Consider the following 16502-nt stretch of genomic DNA (forward strand, 5'->3'; position numbering starts at 1 on the left):
ATGAAAATAAAAAGTGTTGCCTATAGTTCTACTTTAATTACAAATTTCAGATAATTTTATGGCGAGGACTAAGAAGAAATAACCATGGCAATGGTGCAGCAGAAAACATAGCACAGTGAGGAAGATTTGCGGTCCATGATAGGACAGTCAAAATTAGAAGCAGCACGCCCCCCCCCACGGTTGCGGAATGGCGGCTGCCTGCATATCAGAAGCAGTGGGGCTGCTTTATGGGGGCACTAGACCAATTTGCCTCTCAGCCCAGTCCACCCCATAAGACTGGCGCTACACTAACAGTGTAGCGCAAGCCGGCAGGGACTCTTTCCGTGTTGCCCCCCCCCTGCAAAGTGCTGCCCTATGCCTGGGCCTTGTTGACCTAGGCCAGGATACATTGTTGCACATGGCCTTCTATGGGTTTGGGCTTAGCTGCATGCTGACTCCAGGTCACGACCCCAGGTTCACCCTGCTCACAACGAGAGTACCATGAAGCAAAAGGAGAGCCAGATAGCAAGCCAAGGTCGGGGTAGGCAGCAATCAACATAATCAGGAGAACTAGCCAATTTGGTACACAAGAGATCAGTTTACGAGAAGCCAGATTAAGCAGGTTACAGGAAGGGTGCTCAGAAACCAGTGTTGCTCAAGCAACCAGAAACTGGTCTGAGTGGAATTTAAATAGCAAGGCATATGGGGGGGTGGACAGGAAGGAAAGTGAAGCCGGCGACACCCATAGCTGATGAGGGCAGCCAGAGCTGAACACAAGCTTGTGGAACAACAGGTGCCAGCCGACCAACAGCAGTAAAGGTAAGGCACAGATCAGCTCCGCAGCTGATCTGTGACAGGCGTGCCTCCACTGCAGCATTTTCTATTGGACAGCTGGGACCAATGGTACTTTTTCATTGGTCTAAGACTCCAAGCTGTTCATTGAGCTCAGTGCCTCTGACAAGAAGTGAGAGGCACTGTGAGCTCAACCTCTCAGTCTGCTGCAAACAGAGTGTCAGCTTGTAATTAGCTTCTGACAGGTTGTGCAAGGAGCCCCATATCTCTGGAACCATAGGTTGTAGAAGCCCCCTTTTACCAGTGGTGGGATAGGACTAAGGGCTCTTTCACACGAAGCGGATCCGTATTGATCCGCCCCGTGTGTGTCCGTCTGCTCAGCGGGGATCATCCGTAAATCCCCGCTGAGCTGTCGGCGGACAGGGCGGTCCCCGCACACTGTGCAGAGACCGCCATGTCTTTCCTCCACTCTCCCCTATGGGAAATCGGATGAATACGGACCGTGTGAACATATTCATTCGATCCGTTCCGCCAGACGGAAGAAAAATAGGGTTTTCTTCCGTCTGAAAAAGCGGATCTTTGCGGAGGCGAATGTTTGCGGACGTTAGCGGATGCATCATCCACTAACGTCCACAATCCCATAGGGATACATTACAAGTCTGTAAACAGACTTGTAAAAAACGGTCCGTTCATCCGCCCGTGTGAAAGGCCCCTTAGGCTACATACCCCCCAAATTTGGGGTCTCTGTGACCCCAGGTATCGGAGCTACGACCCTCAATTTTTTTTTTTTATGTTTTTAGCTGGTGAGGCCCTGTCTCCCCCTGACTGCATGTCCCTGATGTGAACCCAGCCTTAAAGTGGTTGTAAACCCACTGTTACAACTTGTAACTGTTACAACTTGCACCTACAGGTAGCCTAGATTAAGGCTTACCTGTAGGTGCAAGAAATTTTTTTTTTAACCTACACGGTTAAGGAGATATTTTCACCAAAGTTTAGACAACGGCGCAGACGCACTGAGCCGTTTTTGTGAATGGCATTAGTGGGGTTAATGCCGTGTTTTTGCGCATGCGCAGGGATCTGCTGGTCATCGCCGCTCCGGCCAATCACAGCGCTGGAGCGGCGAAAACAGGAAGAAGCTCCAGGGGACATGGCGGTGGACGGGACCGAGGCGGACTTCGATCTCAGGTAAGTGCCACATAACGAGCTAGTATGCTGTGCATACTAGCTCATTATGCCTTTCTCTTGCAGGTGTATTAAAAAAAAAAAAAAAAAAAATTACAAAGGGTTTACTTCCTCTTTAAATCTAATGTTTGGTGCTGTATATAATTGTTTTTATCTTTTAACTAGCAGTCATGTGTCCACGCAATTCTGGGTCCTAAGCGGCTTGGTGAGAGGTGACAATAATGTTTTATTCCTATAGCAGTTACATCACCCAACCAGTGCCAATCCCTTGGGTATTAATAGTCAGAGGTTATCACGCCAGAAGCTGCATTAGACCCGAAGCTGTGCTGTCATGTTACTGCTAGGAAAAAAAGATAAAAAAAAAAAGTATTTACATGGTTATTAATGTATGCAGCATTACTAAAGGCAGTGAGTAGACAACACTTAAAGCTTGGTTAGCTTTAGCTTCAACGCAGCTAATACCTGTTCCTACCAGAACAATGGCACCAATCGCCCTAGCGACACGCTGTGTGTTGAATGACGTCACCGTCTGTAGTCTATGTGGAAAGAGAAGGGAGGGCTTTCGCTTATGTGGTAGTTAGGACGTATCAAGAAAAGGAACAGTGGGAAATTGGCAATCTGCTACAGCAAGACGAGAATACTCTTGTTTACGCTATATCGGACAAAGTGGAAGGAAGCATAAATATTACGGGTGGAACAGATATAGCACACGTTGAGAGAAGGCCTCGGCCGGCCTGTCTGGGACGGGCAGTTTGCGCAAGCTGAGGTGAGGTAAGTTTTCCGGGCTCGTGACGCCCAGCAGTATGCAACTTTTACCAGATAGTATTATCGAGGGGGATGGGAAGTTGCTCTCCATTGCTGTGTATCTACGAGGTGTATTATGTCGATTATATATTTTTGTGTTATTATAATATCCTATGGAATGTTGGGAGTCAATAGTATATTCAATGGCCAATTATTTTCAAAGCTAATGTTTGCTAAGTTTAATCACATGCTCATTTATTACAGCTGTTGTGGTCTGTGAGCTGTGTCTAACAACTACATAATCATATTTATGATGTTTTTTTCACTACAGATTTTGCACAAAGTTAAAAAATAAAATTTAGCTAGCTTTAAGAGTCTGGCTACATTCTTTGGTTTGCCAACTATATGGTTTTTAAACACACCCAGCAAGACATTACCAGCCTAGCACACCACCAGGCATACAGGCTGGTAAGCCCATGGCAAGGAGATTTTGAGAACGATATACCCTTCTTTAACCACTTCCATACTGGGCACTTATACACCTTCCTGCCCAGCAGTGGCGTAGCGTGGGTTGTCGGCAGGGATGGACTGGCCATTGGGAGTACAGGGAGTTTCCCGGGGGGCCGATGGCTCAGTGGGCCGGCTTTAGTGACATTAGACTGCTGCCCCCCTCTGCTCCTCTGTCTCTCCCTCCCCACAGCGCTCACCTGGGGGGAACAAAGAAGCAGGGGGAGGACCAGAGAAGCAGGGGGGACAACAGAGGAGCATGGGGGGAGGGGACAGACAGCTGACTCAACAGCTATGGCCTGGGAGTTTCTCACTTCTGCCTAATCTTGTCCCATAAGGGGGGCACCGAACTGATTCTTTGCCCCAGGTAAAATGTCTAGCTTCCCCACTGGTACTGCCTATAAGAGTACCAGTACCAGCCATTCTACTCTAATAAAGTAGAACGGCTAATGGCTAGTGAAGGGGGAGAGGGGGTGCGGGTGGCGGGGGGGGGGGGGGGGGGGGTGTGCGCGGGTGTTGTCCGGCCACCATGGGAGAGACCTGTCAAAGTGGGCCAGTCTGGATGAAGTCCAGGGCCAAATTTCTGTCCCAGTCCAGCCCTGGTTGTCAGCGCCCAGGGCAAGGCAAGAACTTTGCGCCCCCCTAACCTGCGGACTTTTCACACTCCCCAAATCCCTTCCCTTCCTACAATAGTACTGACCTACCTGATTCCTACACTGACCACTGCACTGACCTACCTGATTTCTACATCACTATATTACTCTACACTGCCCACCACACTAAACTGCACACTACACCAGTGGTGGCTGGTGCTAAAAAAAAGAATTGGGGGGACGCAAACAAACTAAAAATAAATTGAAAAAACCCCCATCAAACGCTGCCACTGTGCCCATCAAACGCTGCCACTGTGCCCATCAAACGCTGCCACACTAAACACTACACTACAAACTGCACTACACACTACACTACAAACTGGACTATACACTAAACACTGCACACTACACTACAAACTGCACTACAAACTGCTCTACACACTACAAACTGTACCTGTAACTGCATGCTACACTGTACCCAAACTACATTTTTATAATTTTGTTCCCACAAATAGAGCTTTCTTTTGGTGGTATTTGATCACCTCTGGGATTTTTTGACGAAGACTCTTTACCTAGATCAGTGTTTCGGACTGACCCCGGGGGCGCGTAGCGACTCAATATCCTGAGGACGTCATATGACGTCCACTCAGGATATTGAAACCACTTTGCCGCCGTCTTTTTGCAATAGGGCGGGCGGCAAGTGGTTAAAGTGGTTAAAGTGGTTAAAACCACTTTGATACAGGGGATTTTCACCCCCTTCCTGCCCAGACCAATTTTTAGTTTTCAGAGCTGTCGTACTTTTAATGAAAATTGCGCAGTCATGCAATACTGTACCCAAAGTAATGTGATAGACCAATGTATCCAGAGGCACTGGATGCTATTGGTGATAATCCAAAAGTGAGTCCACAGTAAAGAAGTCCAGTGATAACATAAATGGCTGGAAAATTGCTTCCCATATGTGATTCTTAGTTGTGAGAAGTATTGTGCTTGCAATCAAATTATGATCCACCTTCACCGTGACGTTATCAAACACCCAGTGTGAATGAATAGGCAGGCTCCTTACCAGATGGAATTGCCCCCAGTTTTGATACCAAAAAGGGAGGACAATTAAAGCTTTAACAGGATCACCTGTTTAAGAATTGGATACGTCCTGACAGCAGTGATGATCGCAGTCATTGATTTTCGGATGTATGCATGTAAAATAAATTGTGGCAAAACATAGTGTAACTCGTTTTAATATCGTTAAAAATTATGTACATAGGGAGCCAAGTGGCCGCTTACTTTGGGGGTGCCTTGGACCCGGCACTGAGGCTTAGTGATATGAAGTCAGCTAGGGAAGATCCTGGGTGCTGTGAGCTGTGTGATCTCCGGAGCGTGCGTTCCACGGCCGCAGCGGTGTGGAGCCAGCAATGCAGGAAGTGACAAGGTACTGGAGCGTACAATTGCGTGGTTGGGTGCCGCCCCGACGTACGTTTCGGAATGATCGTCTTCAGGAGGCGTGCCCAACCACGCTGGTTGTGTATATTTATATGTCCGTCACTAATATGGGCGGGAAGTGGGCGTGTAATAGCCTCAGTAGCGGGTTCAGTGCTACAATACGCTTAGCAGCAGCAATAAAATACACCTCTAGCATTCAATTGGATATATATCTCTAAATGCAGATCGTGAATAATAATTAGGGTAAATCACCACAGCTGGGCTGCAAGTATTCACAAAATGTACTATTAGAATGCCTCTGGATGACACACAACATTATATAGAATTACAATGCAGATACATTTTTTTACAATAAAGATAAAAAATTAATTAATTGAATTCTAAAACCAGAATAAGAATGTATATTCTCCATATAGACGGGCATTAATATAATAACTTATTGCCAAAACTGTATAACCCCTAATAAATATGGGGTTAATTTTAGATGCCATACTTAATCTCAATTTTGGTATCCCAATGATAAGACAACATACTTTAAACAATCATGGGGTTACATAATAATATATAAAAATTGGATTAAAAGTGGAAATTAAAATATATTGGTTAAAATCATTAAAATGGTTATAATAAAGGAAATGTGATAGAATGTAGGAGACTCAGTTTCAATTTAATAATTCGTTAGGAAGCAGTTCAAGTCCAATTCGATGTTGAGGCCCTGCGGATGCATCGTCCTCAAACGATGGATCCACATGGTCTCGTTCTGTGAAACTGCCTGAGTCATATTGGTTCCTCTCCAATGACTGGTTATTCTATCTATTCCGATAAATGTTAACTTGCTAGGGTCCTCATTATGAAATTGCGAAAAGTGCCTAGACACACTGTGATTAGGGAACCCATTTTTAATATTTGCCACGTGTTCGTTGATCCTTACTCGCAGTTTTCTGGTGGTACGGCCCACGTATTGCAAAGAACATGGGCATTCGAGTAAGTAGGTGAGGTGATGAGAGTCACAAGTTTATAAGGGGTTTCACCTTATATTCTTTATGTGTGACATTAGATTTGAATTGGGTAACTTTTCTGCTGATTCTACTAGTGCTCTTGCATGATTTGCACCTAGTGCAGTGATGGAAACCAGACCCATCAAGGAAGGTTAGAGGTCGTGGTGGAGGGTCGGGTACATTTGGAGCAATGATATTCCGTAACCCTGGTGCTCTCCTATACACGAATTTTGGTTTGGGGGGTAGGATAGCGGCCAAGTCATTATCTTTTAACAATATTGGCCAGTGTTTTTTAAAGATTTTTTCGATGCTTAGTGATGCTACTACAGACTTTCAATCTCAATCTGAAATTTTAACAGAGAAGTTTTTAAAGAAAAAGGTTATTCATTACAAACACTAGAAAAAACAACTCTAGAGGTATTAAATATGGATCGAGAAGAACTTCTGACCACTAAAAAGAAGAGACCATTCTCATCAGAATTTGCCTTCTTTTCGGGTTTCCATAGACCATACCTAAGCATCGAAAAAATCTTTAAAAAACACTGGCCAATATTGTTAAAAGATAATGACTTGGCCGCTATCCTACCCCCCAAACCAAAATTTGTGTATAGGAGAGCACCAGGGTTACGGAATATCATTGCTCCAAATGTACCCGACCCTCCACCACGACCTCTAACCTTCCTTGATGGGTCTGGTTTCCATCACTGCACTAGGTGCAAATCATGCAAGAGCACTAGTAGAATCAGCAGAAAAGTTACCCAATTCAAATCTAATGTCACACATAAAGAATATAAGGTGAAACCCCTTATAACTTGTGACTCTCATCACGTCACCTACTTACTCGAATGCCCATGTTCTTTGCAATACGTGGGCCGTACCACCAGAAAACTGCGAGTAAGGATCAACGAACACGTGGCAAATATTAAAAATGGGTTCCCTAATCACAGTGTGTCTAGGCACTTTTCGCAATTTCATAATGAGGACCCTAGCAAGTTAACATTTATCGGAATAGATAGAATAACCAGTCATTGGAGAGGAACCAATATGACTCAGGCAGTTTCACAGAACGAGACCATGTGGATCCATCGTTTGAGGACGATGCATCCGCAGGGCCTCAACATCGAATTGGACTTGAACTGCTTCCTAACGAATTATTAAATTGAAACTGAGTCTCCTACATTCTATCACATTTCCTTTATTATAACCATTTTAATGATTTTAACCAATATATTTTAATTTCCACTTTTAATCCAATTTTTATATATTATTATGTAACCCCATGATTGTTTAAAGTATGTTGTCTTATCATTGGGATACCAAAATTGAGATTAAGTATGGCATCTAAAATTAACCCCATATTTATTAGGGGTTATACAGTTTTGGCAATAAGTTATTATATTAATGCCCGTCTATATGGAGAATATACATTCTTATTCTGGTTTTAGAATTCAATTAATTAATTTTTTATCTTTATTGTAAACATTTTTATCTGCATTGTAATTCTATATAATGTTGTGTGTCATCCAGAGGCATTCTAATAGTACATTTTGTGAATACTTGCAAGCCCAGCTGTGGTGATTTACCCTAATTATTATTCACGATCTGTATTTAGAGATATATATCCAATTGAATGCTAGAGGTGTATTTTATTGCTGCTGCTAAGCGTATTGTAGCACTGAACCCGCTACTGAGGCTATTACACGCCCACTTCCCGCCCATATTAGTGACGGACATATAAATATACACAACCAGCGTGGTTGGGCACGCCTCCTGAAGACGATCATTCCGAAACGTACGTCGGGGCGGCACCCAACCACGCAATTGTACGCTCCAGTACCTTGTCACTTCCTGCATTGCTGGCTCCACAACGCTGCGGCCGTGGAACGCACGCTCCGGAGATCCGGAGAGCACACAGCTCAGAGCACCCAGGATCTTCCCTAGCTGACTTCATATCACTAAGCCTCAGTGCCGGGTCCAAGGCACCCCCAAAGTAAGCGGCCACTTGGCTCCCTATGTACATAATTTTTCTTTCAAATAGTTTTTATTGGTATATGTCAAGCATATCAATACAACGTTATCAAGTACCATGTGGTATACAGTGCAGAGTAACTTGCATAGTCTCAAGAAGAAGGTACAATACCGGGTTACCTACTGCACCGTCCATGCACCCACCAAGTGGGTATCTAGACGGTAGGTAATATATAAACAGAATATGAACAGAATACAATTATGTAAACAAAAAAGGGGGGGGAGGGGTAAAGAGGGAGGAAGGGGGGGGGAGGGTAGAGAGCATCATAAGTATATCAATACAATCAGAGGATAATTCAACGGTCTATTGACCGTTATACCAAGTTTGCCAGGGGTCCCAGAGGGTCAATACTGTGGAGCAGGAGTGTTTCCTACGTACAAGGGTGGACTCGTATGTGTAGTGGTTTCTCACCAGTCGCACTACGTCCGTCAGTGATGGGACAGTCTTGGACTTCCAGTTTTGAGCAATCAGTAGTCTTGTTGCTAACAGGACATGTACGGTCACCAGTCTCAGGGGCGATGGGATGTTCTCAATGGTTAGGTTAAGGATAGCTAGCGGGGGTGTCAGCGAAATGGGTGTACCAAGAATGTTCCGTAGCATCAACTCCACTGATGACCATAGCGGTCTTAAGCATGGGCAGGACCAGAAGATGTGGAGAAGAGTGCCAGGGTTTTTACATCCCCTCCAACATTCGTGAGATGTGGCAGGGTGGAATTTGGCTATCCTAATTGGTGTAAGATACCATCTCATCAGCAGTTTTTGTGAGAGTTCCCAGAGGGAGGTGCAGGAGGTATATTTGTGGTTGGCTTTAATCGCTGTCTGCCACTGACGGTCAGAGAACGGGGTAAGTAAGTCATATTCCCATTCCAGGAGTGGTTTGGATTTGGTGAAGGAGTTTTTTTTCCTGGAGGGTTGAGTAAATTATGGAAGTACCTTTGGTTTTTGTCGTATCAGAGAAGAGGAAGCGCCATATGTGTAGGGGTAGGTGCCCTTCCAGAGGACGAGAGTTGTTAAGGCAATGTTGCAGTCTGTAGTACGTAAGGTAGTCTGAAGCAGGGGCTTGTAGGGTCTCTTGGATGTGGAGAAATGATTTGGTGGTCACTAAGGGACGTAGGATACGCGGTCGGTCAGCCAGTGGGGAATAGGTAAGTCAGGGGTCAGCAGCTGAAGTGTTTGTATGGGTATTGGGGTAGGTTTGGTAGCAAGGGTCGGCCAGGAGGAGGAATGGAGTGTTTTCCATACTTTGACAGAAGCCTGAATAGTAGGGGAGTATATGGAGAGTTGTGGTTGTTTGGCGATCGTGCTAAATAGCCATTGGGAGAGGTTGGGGCCAGGGACCATGTGGGATTCTATAGCGCCCCAAAGTGTGGTGGGGTGTTCCACCATCCACTCGCGCATCTGTGAGAGTATAGTGGCCATATAGTAATCTCTGATGTCTGCTAGGCCCATGCCTCCCACAGACCTGTGTTTGACGAGTTTAGCCTGGTTGCATCTGGGTTTCTTGCCTTGCCATAGAAAGTGTCCAAGTATAGACTGTAAGGATTTAAGGTAGGATTGTGGTAGAGGGATTGGGAGTGTCCGGAAGATGTACAGTAATCTGGGTAAGATCATTAGTTTAAAGGCCGCAAGTCTCCCCGCCCAAGAAAATTCGTGTTTGGAAATTTTTGCAGTTTCTCGGATAAGCATCTGTTTCGTCTCGGTATAGTTTTGGGGGAATAGGGTTGATGTGGATTTAGTCAGTGTGATACCTAAGTATGATATACCTGTGTCCGCCCAAGGGTATGGGTAGTTGTGTCTAAGCAAGTTGCTAGAGATGGCGTCCAGTCCTATGTCTAGAATGTACGATTTTTGTTCATTCACCTTATAGTAAGACACATTAGCAAATCTCTGTAGTAATAACTGTACCGAAGCCAGGGAGGAAAGGGGATTACTTAACATTATTATCACGTCATCGGCGAACAAATTGATTTTATGGTCCGAGATGCCTATTTTCAGGCCCGTTATTGATTTGTGAGTTCTAACGTGTTCTGCTAGGGGCTCCATGATGAGGTTAAAGATTAGTGGCGATGGGGGGCAGCCTTGACGCGTGCCGTTGGAAATTAGGAAAGGTTTTGAGAGTATTTCCGACGTATATACCTTGGCTGACGGGGAGGAGTATAGTGCCATGATGGCGGAGAGTATAGGACCCTGGAACCCAAATTTGGTGAGGGTCGCGTGCATGTAACCCCAGTGGACCCGATCGAACGCCTTCTCTGCATCCAGCGATAGGAGCAGAGAAGGCGTTCGAGTCGACCCCGCGGCATGGATGAGGTTAATGAGTCTACGGGTTGCATCAAAGGCCTGCCTACCTTTAGTAAAGCCAGATTGGTCCTTATGGATGAGTAGGGGCATTAAGTCTATCAGGCGGTTGGCTATTAGTTTGGCGTGGATCTTGGCGTCCAAATTAAGGAGGGAAATAGGACGGAAGTTTTGGGCACATGTGGGTTCCTTGCTTGGCTTCGGCAGAGTAACAATCAGTGCGGATAACATTTCAGGGGGGAGAGAGGAGGAAGAGGCAGCATCGTTGCAGACAGTAGTCAGAAAAGGTGCAAGTATCGGGCCGAATTTCTTATAGTATTCGCTAGTCAAGCCATCAGGGCCTGGGGATTTGTTAGAGGGCATCCCTGCGATCGTTTGTAGGATTTCTAGGGGAGTGAAAGGTGCGTTCAGCGACTCCAATTGGTCTACAGACAACTTAGGGAGATTGATGTCTTGGAGAAATGCTTCTATGTCTTGGGGAGACGGTTGGGGCACTGAACTGTCATCTTTAAGATTATATAAGATGTTATAATAATAGCTGAAGGCATCAGCAATCTCCGTGGGGTCAATAAGTTTCTGTTTTGAGGAAGGATGGAACAGGTGGGTAATTTTGGTTTTGGCAATATGACCTTTGATTCTATTGGCCATGAGCTTGCCAGCTTTGTTGCCTGTGGAGTAGTTTGTGGCTTTGAAGTAGGTATGGGCCCGTTCATAAGATTCCAGCAGGTGTGCCCTAAGGTCACTCCTTAGGAGGTCTAGTTTGTTTTTAGCATCAAGGGTAGGATTAGATTGATTTTGAGCCTCCAGCGTTCTTATTTCAGAGGTCAAAGTGTCTAGGCGGTGTGTTTTCAACCTCCTCTCTCTTGCCCCTATTTGAATAAATATTCCTCTTATGAACGCCTTGTGTGCGTTCCACAACATAGAATTGTCTTTCACAGAACCTGCATTCAGGGAAAAAAATTCAGTTAGACGGTCTGCGATGTACGCAGAGTGTTGTGGTGAGTGAATGAGGGATGCATTAGCCCTCCAGATCCTTGATCGTGCAAGGGAGGGAGAGGCATTTAAGGACATGGTGACGGGTGCGTGGTCGGACCACGTAATGGTAGAGATCTCAGAGTTCAAGATACTGGGAAGGGACCATTTGTCTACTAGGAAATAGTCAATCCTCGTGTAGGAGTTGTGGCGAGGGGAGAAATATGAATAGTCTCTTTCAGTGGTGTGCAGACATCTCCAAGCGTCGTATAGGTCGTGTGTTCTCATGAAGGAGCCCATAGGCGATGCATTCCTGCCCGTTCGGGAAGAGGCGTCTATCGAGTTGTCAGGGACTATGTTAAAATCCCCGCAGAGAAGTCGTCCCTGTTTAAAGCGATTGAGTTTTTTCATAAGCTTGGATAGGAAGCTGATCTGCCTCGTATTTGGGACGTAGACGTTGACTATAGTGTATCTTACATTGTCCAAGGAGCAGTCCAGTGCAAGGTATCTACCGTTGATATCTGACATGCTGTTGTGGAGGGTAAATGGTATGGTGTCTTTGATGGCGATTAAAACACCATTTTTCTTCTCAGGGCCAGAGGCCTTAAGGATAGTTGGGAATTGTTTGTTGGTACAGGTCGGCTCTGCCGTGGATTTGAAGTGCGTTTCCTGCACACAGATGATGTCACATAGGGATGTGCGGGCTGTTTTCTTTTAGCAGGGTGGTTTAGGCCCTTAGCATTTAGGGTCATGAATTTAGGCATTTTCGGTACAGTGTAGTAAGAGCGGATAGTTAGGTACTCACAGTTCGTTGCGGGTCTTCCAGGTGTGGGATCAGGTGGGCTGTGGCGTTGAACCAAGTCCTAGTTCAGGAAGTGTGTTTTCTCAGATGTGTGGAGCTCTCCAGGGATCCGGTAGAAAGGGGAAGGAAAGGAGAGGGTCAGGGAGCACAAGGAAGGGTTAACAGTAACAGCAATGGGTGTAAACAGATTAACAACAGTGCTGGGTGCGTTTAAAACACTGTGGTCAGTAGTATATCAGAAACGACTACTGAATCTTTTGGGGGGTAAAAGTCCGTGTATCAACTGCAACGAGCAGGCACCGACCGGAGTGCATGTTTAAGTAACAGGTGGTAGCGCACCAACCATATGGTCAGTTAGCAACACTGGGGTGAGATTCCATGGCATTGGGATGCGGATGGTTAGGAGAGGTGTCACGGGGTGTTGCGTTGCCATCCGGAATAATGTGCCATTTTTTGAGGAGGTGAATACCCTCTTCCACCGTATGCACATTGTATTTGACCCCATTTCTTGTGATCATAAGTTTGGTCGGGAATCCCCATTGGTAGGGAATCTTGTGATTGTTCAGAGGTTTGGTGATGGTCTGGAGTTGTCTCCGCTGCTGACGGGTGTATTGGGAGATGTCAGCGAAAAGCTGCAGCTTTGTGTATGGCGGAGGTAGCTGGCCCAGCCGTCTGGATTTGGACATGAGCATATCTTTGGCGTGGTAGAAGTGAATTCTCATGAGGGTATCTCGGGGTATTTCAGGTGGCAGATGGGAAGGTTTTGGCAGGCGGTGGATACGGTCGATGATTGTTTCCACAGGGGGGAGATCAGGTAAAAGTGTGGCGATCATTTTTCTGGTGTATGAATTGAGGTCAGCAGGCAAGACCGATTCAGGGATGCCGCGTATTTTCACATTATTGCGCCTTGACCTGTCCTCGAGGTCCGCCATCTTGGCGCGCAGCCACTGTTGGTCGTCTTTTGCGTGGTCATGGGCATCTACTAAGTCATTAACCGTGACTGTCATGGCGCTCATCTGGTGTTCAATGCGGTCCACCCTCCCATTTACATGTGTCATTTCGGTTTTAAAAGCTGAGATCATGGTGGAGATGTCACTATGCAGCGATGTGTGCAAGGAGATTAGTATGTCCTTTAGCACTGTGTCCATGACAGGCTGGTCGGTAGTGGGAAATGCTGCTATAGGGGATGATGCTGGATCCAGTGAGGGGAGGCTGTCTAGTGTAGACCTTACCTCAGAGGCCTGGGGGTGAAGGTCCATCCTCATCCGCGCTTTAGCAGGGCTGGCAGTAGTGGAGGACGGTCCGGAGGGTGGCGGTGGGCCGTGAGGGGGTGAGCTGGGATGCACGAATTCGTCCCCATCGTCCGGCAGGTCGGTGTAGGCTCTCTCCTCGCGGTGAGCGGTCGCGGGCGCCATCTTGGATTCGAGCGCCGTGAGGTGAGGAGAAAAAATCAGTCAGCTTCCTCGGCGGGCGGTAGTCTTTTCGTTTCCTGGAGGTGCCAGGCGGGTTCCCCAACGTGTGTTGGCTCTGGTGATGCATTTTTAGGGCGTAGGTTGGCCGCTTAGATGTCGGATTCTCCGGTCAGTGCAGGAGCTGTGGTATCAGGCTTCCATGCAGCTCGGCGGTTGGACACGCCCCCCCTATGTACATAATTTTTAACGATATTAAAACGAGTTACACTATGTTTTGCCACAATTTATTTTACATGCATACATCCGAAAATCAATGACTGCGATCATCACTGCTGTCAGGACGTATCCAATTCTTAAACAGGTGATCCTGTTAAAGCTTTAATTGTCCTCCCTTTTTGGTATCAAAACTGGGGGCAATTCCATCTGGTAAGGAGCCTGCCTATTCATTCACACTGGGTGTTTGATAACGTCACGGTGAAGGTGGATCATAATTTGATTGCAAGCACAATACTTCTCGCAACTAAGAATCACATATGGGAAGCAATTTTCCAGCCATTTATGTTATCACTGGACTTCTTTACTGTGGACTCACTTTTGGTTTATCACATTATCACCAATAGCATCCAGTGCCTCTGGATACATTGGTCTATCACATTACTTTGTTTCTTTAAGATGTTTAGTATTTATATTAATTGCATAATTATTGTTTATTACTAATACTATTATTAATTTAGCGCACCCTTCACCCATACACAATTGCATAATCATCTGATTATTTTTGGGTAGCAGCTTACTATTTTAGCTCGGCATTTTGGCGCGTAGTACCCCATTTCCAAATACTGTACCCAAATAAATTTTTATGTGTGCCCCCCCACAAATAGAGCTTTCTTTTGGTGGTATTTGATCACCTCCTGCGGTTTTAATATTTTGCGCTATAAACGAAAGCGCAAAAATTCAGAAAAACACACAATATTTTTAACTTTTTGCTATATCACTTTTTATTTTATTTTTACTATTTTTTTTTTTTTTTACTCAGTTTAGGCCGATATGTATTCTTCTACATATTTTTGGTAAAAAACATCGCAATAAGTGTATATTGATTGGTTTGCGCAAAAGTTATAGAATCTGCAAAATAGGGGATAGATTTATGGCATTTTTTTTTTTTTTTTCGGTCTCCTTTCCCTGACAGGATGTGGATGACGGCCGCCCAGGATGGCAGAGCCACCTTGCGGCCATTATATCACTATACGCGGGATGGGAAGTGGTTAGATAGGGGGTACTCGTCCCACAATTCCGGTGAGCAGTGCTGTTTGAGGAGTAGGGGGGACCAGCACTTGGGTGGATTTACATGTACAAAGAACTTTGAAGGAGTTTTTTTTTTTTTTTTTTTTTTACCTGGAGTTCCTTGTTCCTACAGCACCAACTTTCTGTAGTTGCTAACATTTTGAAAACGATTAAAATAACATCATGAGGACTTCAATAAGAAGAATGCAGTGTCCGCAAAACAAGTAGGAGTGTGGCCAATAAAGTCACCTCATCGCATATGGCTTGTAGTATAACACCTTTCCCCCTATGCTTTGCTGTGCCAAAATAGGGCCTGAGAGTACGCTGCAGTGTGAAAAGTGTTAAGTCTCGTTCACACGCTCGGTTTTCTCAGCAAGAAAACTGCTGGCAGAGCTTTCTTGCCGAGTAAACCGAGCGTGTGTATGAGGCTTTGATTTCTCAACTGGAAATCTGGCCAGAATCTTGACGAGAAAAATAGAGATCCTGCTCTCTATTTTCTCGTCGAGATTCTTGTCGACCTGTTTCCTGATGAGAAACCCGAGTGTGTGTCAAACCCGAGTTACCTGTCGCCAAAAATGCTCAAATTCTGAAAAAAAAAAACTTAAAGCCATCAAAAGTCATTAAAGCTGTCGCCGCCATCTTGCTTCACCCTACCTATGCCGCGGAAGCTACCGCGCATGCGTCAGTCATTTCGAGCATGCATGGGTTTCCGCGGCATTTGGTATCATAACAGGACATGTTAAACTACAGTGGGGATCGAAAGTTTGGGCACCCCAGGTAAAAATTTGTATTAATGTGCATAACGAAGCCAAGGAAAGATGGAAAAATCTCCAAAAGGCATCAAATTACAGATTAGACATTCTTATAATATAACAAAAAAAAAAAAAAAAAGTGCAGCGCCAAGCATGAAGCCTAACCATATAAAGGCAAGGTTATGAGGATAAAACGCTAATGCAATGTATCCAAGCACACATCTGACATGTGAAAACAGCAACAAGAAATAGTAAAGTTCTTAGTGAATAATGAAATTCGTGAAACACAATCAAATTGTCCATCCATATGAATCCATATTTTTATTCTTATATGTCAAAAAAAGTTAATTTCCATCATTTACACTTTCAAAATGACAGAAAACAAAAAAATGGCGTCGGCAAAAGTTTGGGCACCCTGCAGAGTTAATATCTTGTACTGCCCCCTTTGGCAAGTATCACAGCTTGTAAACACTTTTTGTAGCCAGCCAAGAGTCTTTCAATTCTTGTTTGAGGTATCTTTGCCCATTCTTCCTTACAAAAGTCTTCCAGTTGTTTGAGATTTCTGGGCTGTCACGCACTGCTCTTTTAAGGTCTATCCATAGATTTTCAATTATGTTGAGGTCAGGAGATTGTGAAGGCCATGGCAAAACCTTCAGTTTACGCCTCTTGATGTAATCCGTGGAAAAAAGAAATGTTCCTGGACTGCCGCACTCTGATAGGC

The 16502-nt window shown here is 45.1% G+C and overlaps 1 protein-coding gene across 4 annotated transcripts in view; it reads left to right on the plus strand.

Annotated features, from left to right (window-relative positions):
* The first annotated feature begins 710 nt into the window (after positions 1-710).
* The window catches only part of FBXO30 (F-box protein 30), a 77991-nt gene continuing 62199 nt past the window's right edge, over positions 711-16502 (plus strand). The window contains exon 1 of one of the 4 annotated variants that reach the window (XM_040350737.1): positions 711-798. The gene's annotated coding sequence lies outside the window, so the exon portion shown is untranslated. Of the gene's footprint in view, positions 799-2291; positions 2725-16502 lie in introns of those variants that run through there. The other 3 variants (XM_040350738.1, XM_040350735.1, XM_040350736.1) reach the window with 3 other exon arrangements.

The sequence above is a fragment of the Rana temporaria genome, chromosome 4 (genome assembly GCF_905171775.1).
Source record: "Rana temporaria chromosome 4, aRanTem1.1, whole genome shotgun sequence".
NCBI classification, from domain to species: domain Eukaryota; kingdom Metazoa; phylum Chordata; class Amphibia; order Anura; family Ranidae; genus Rana; species Rana temporaria.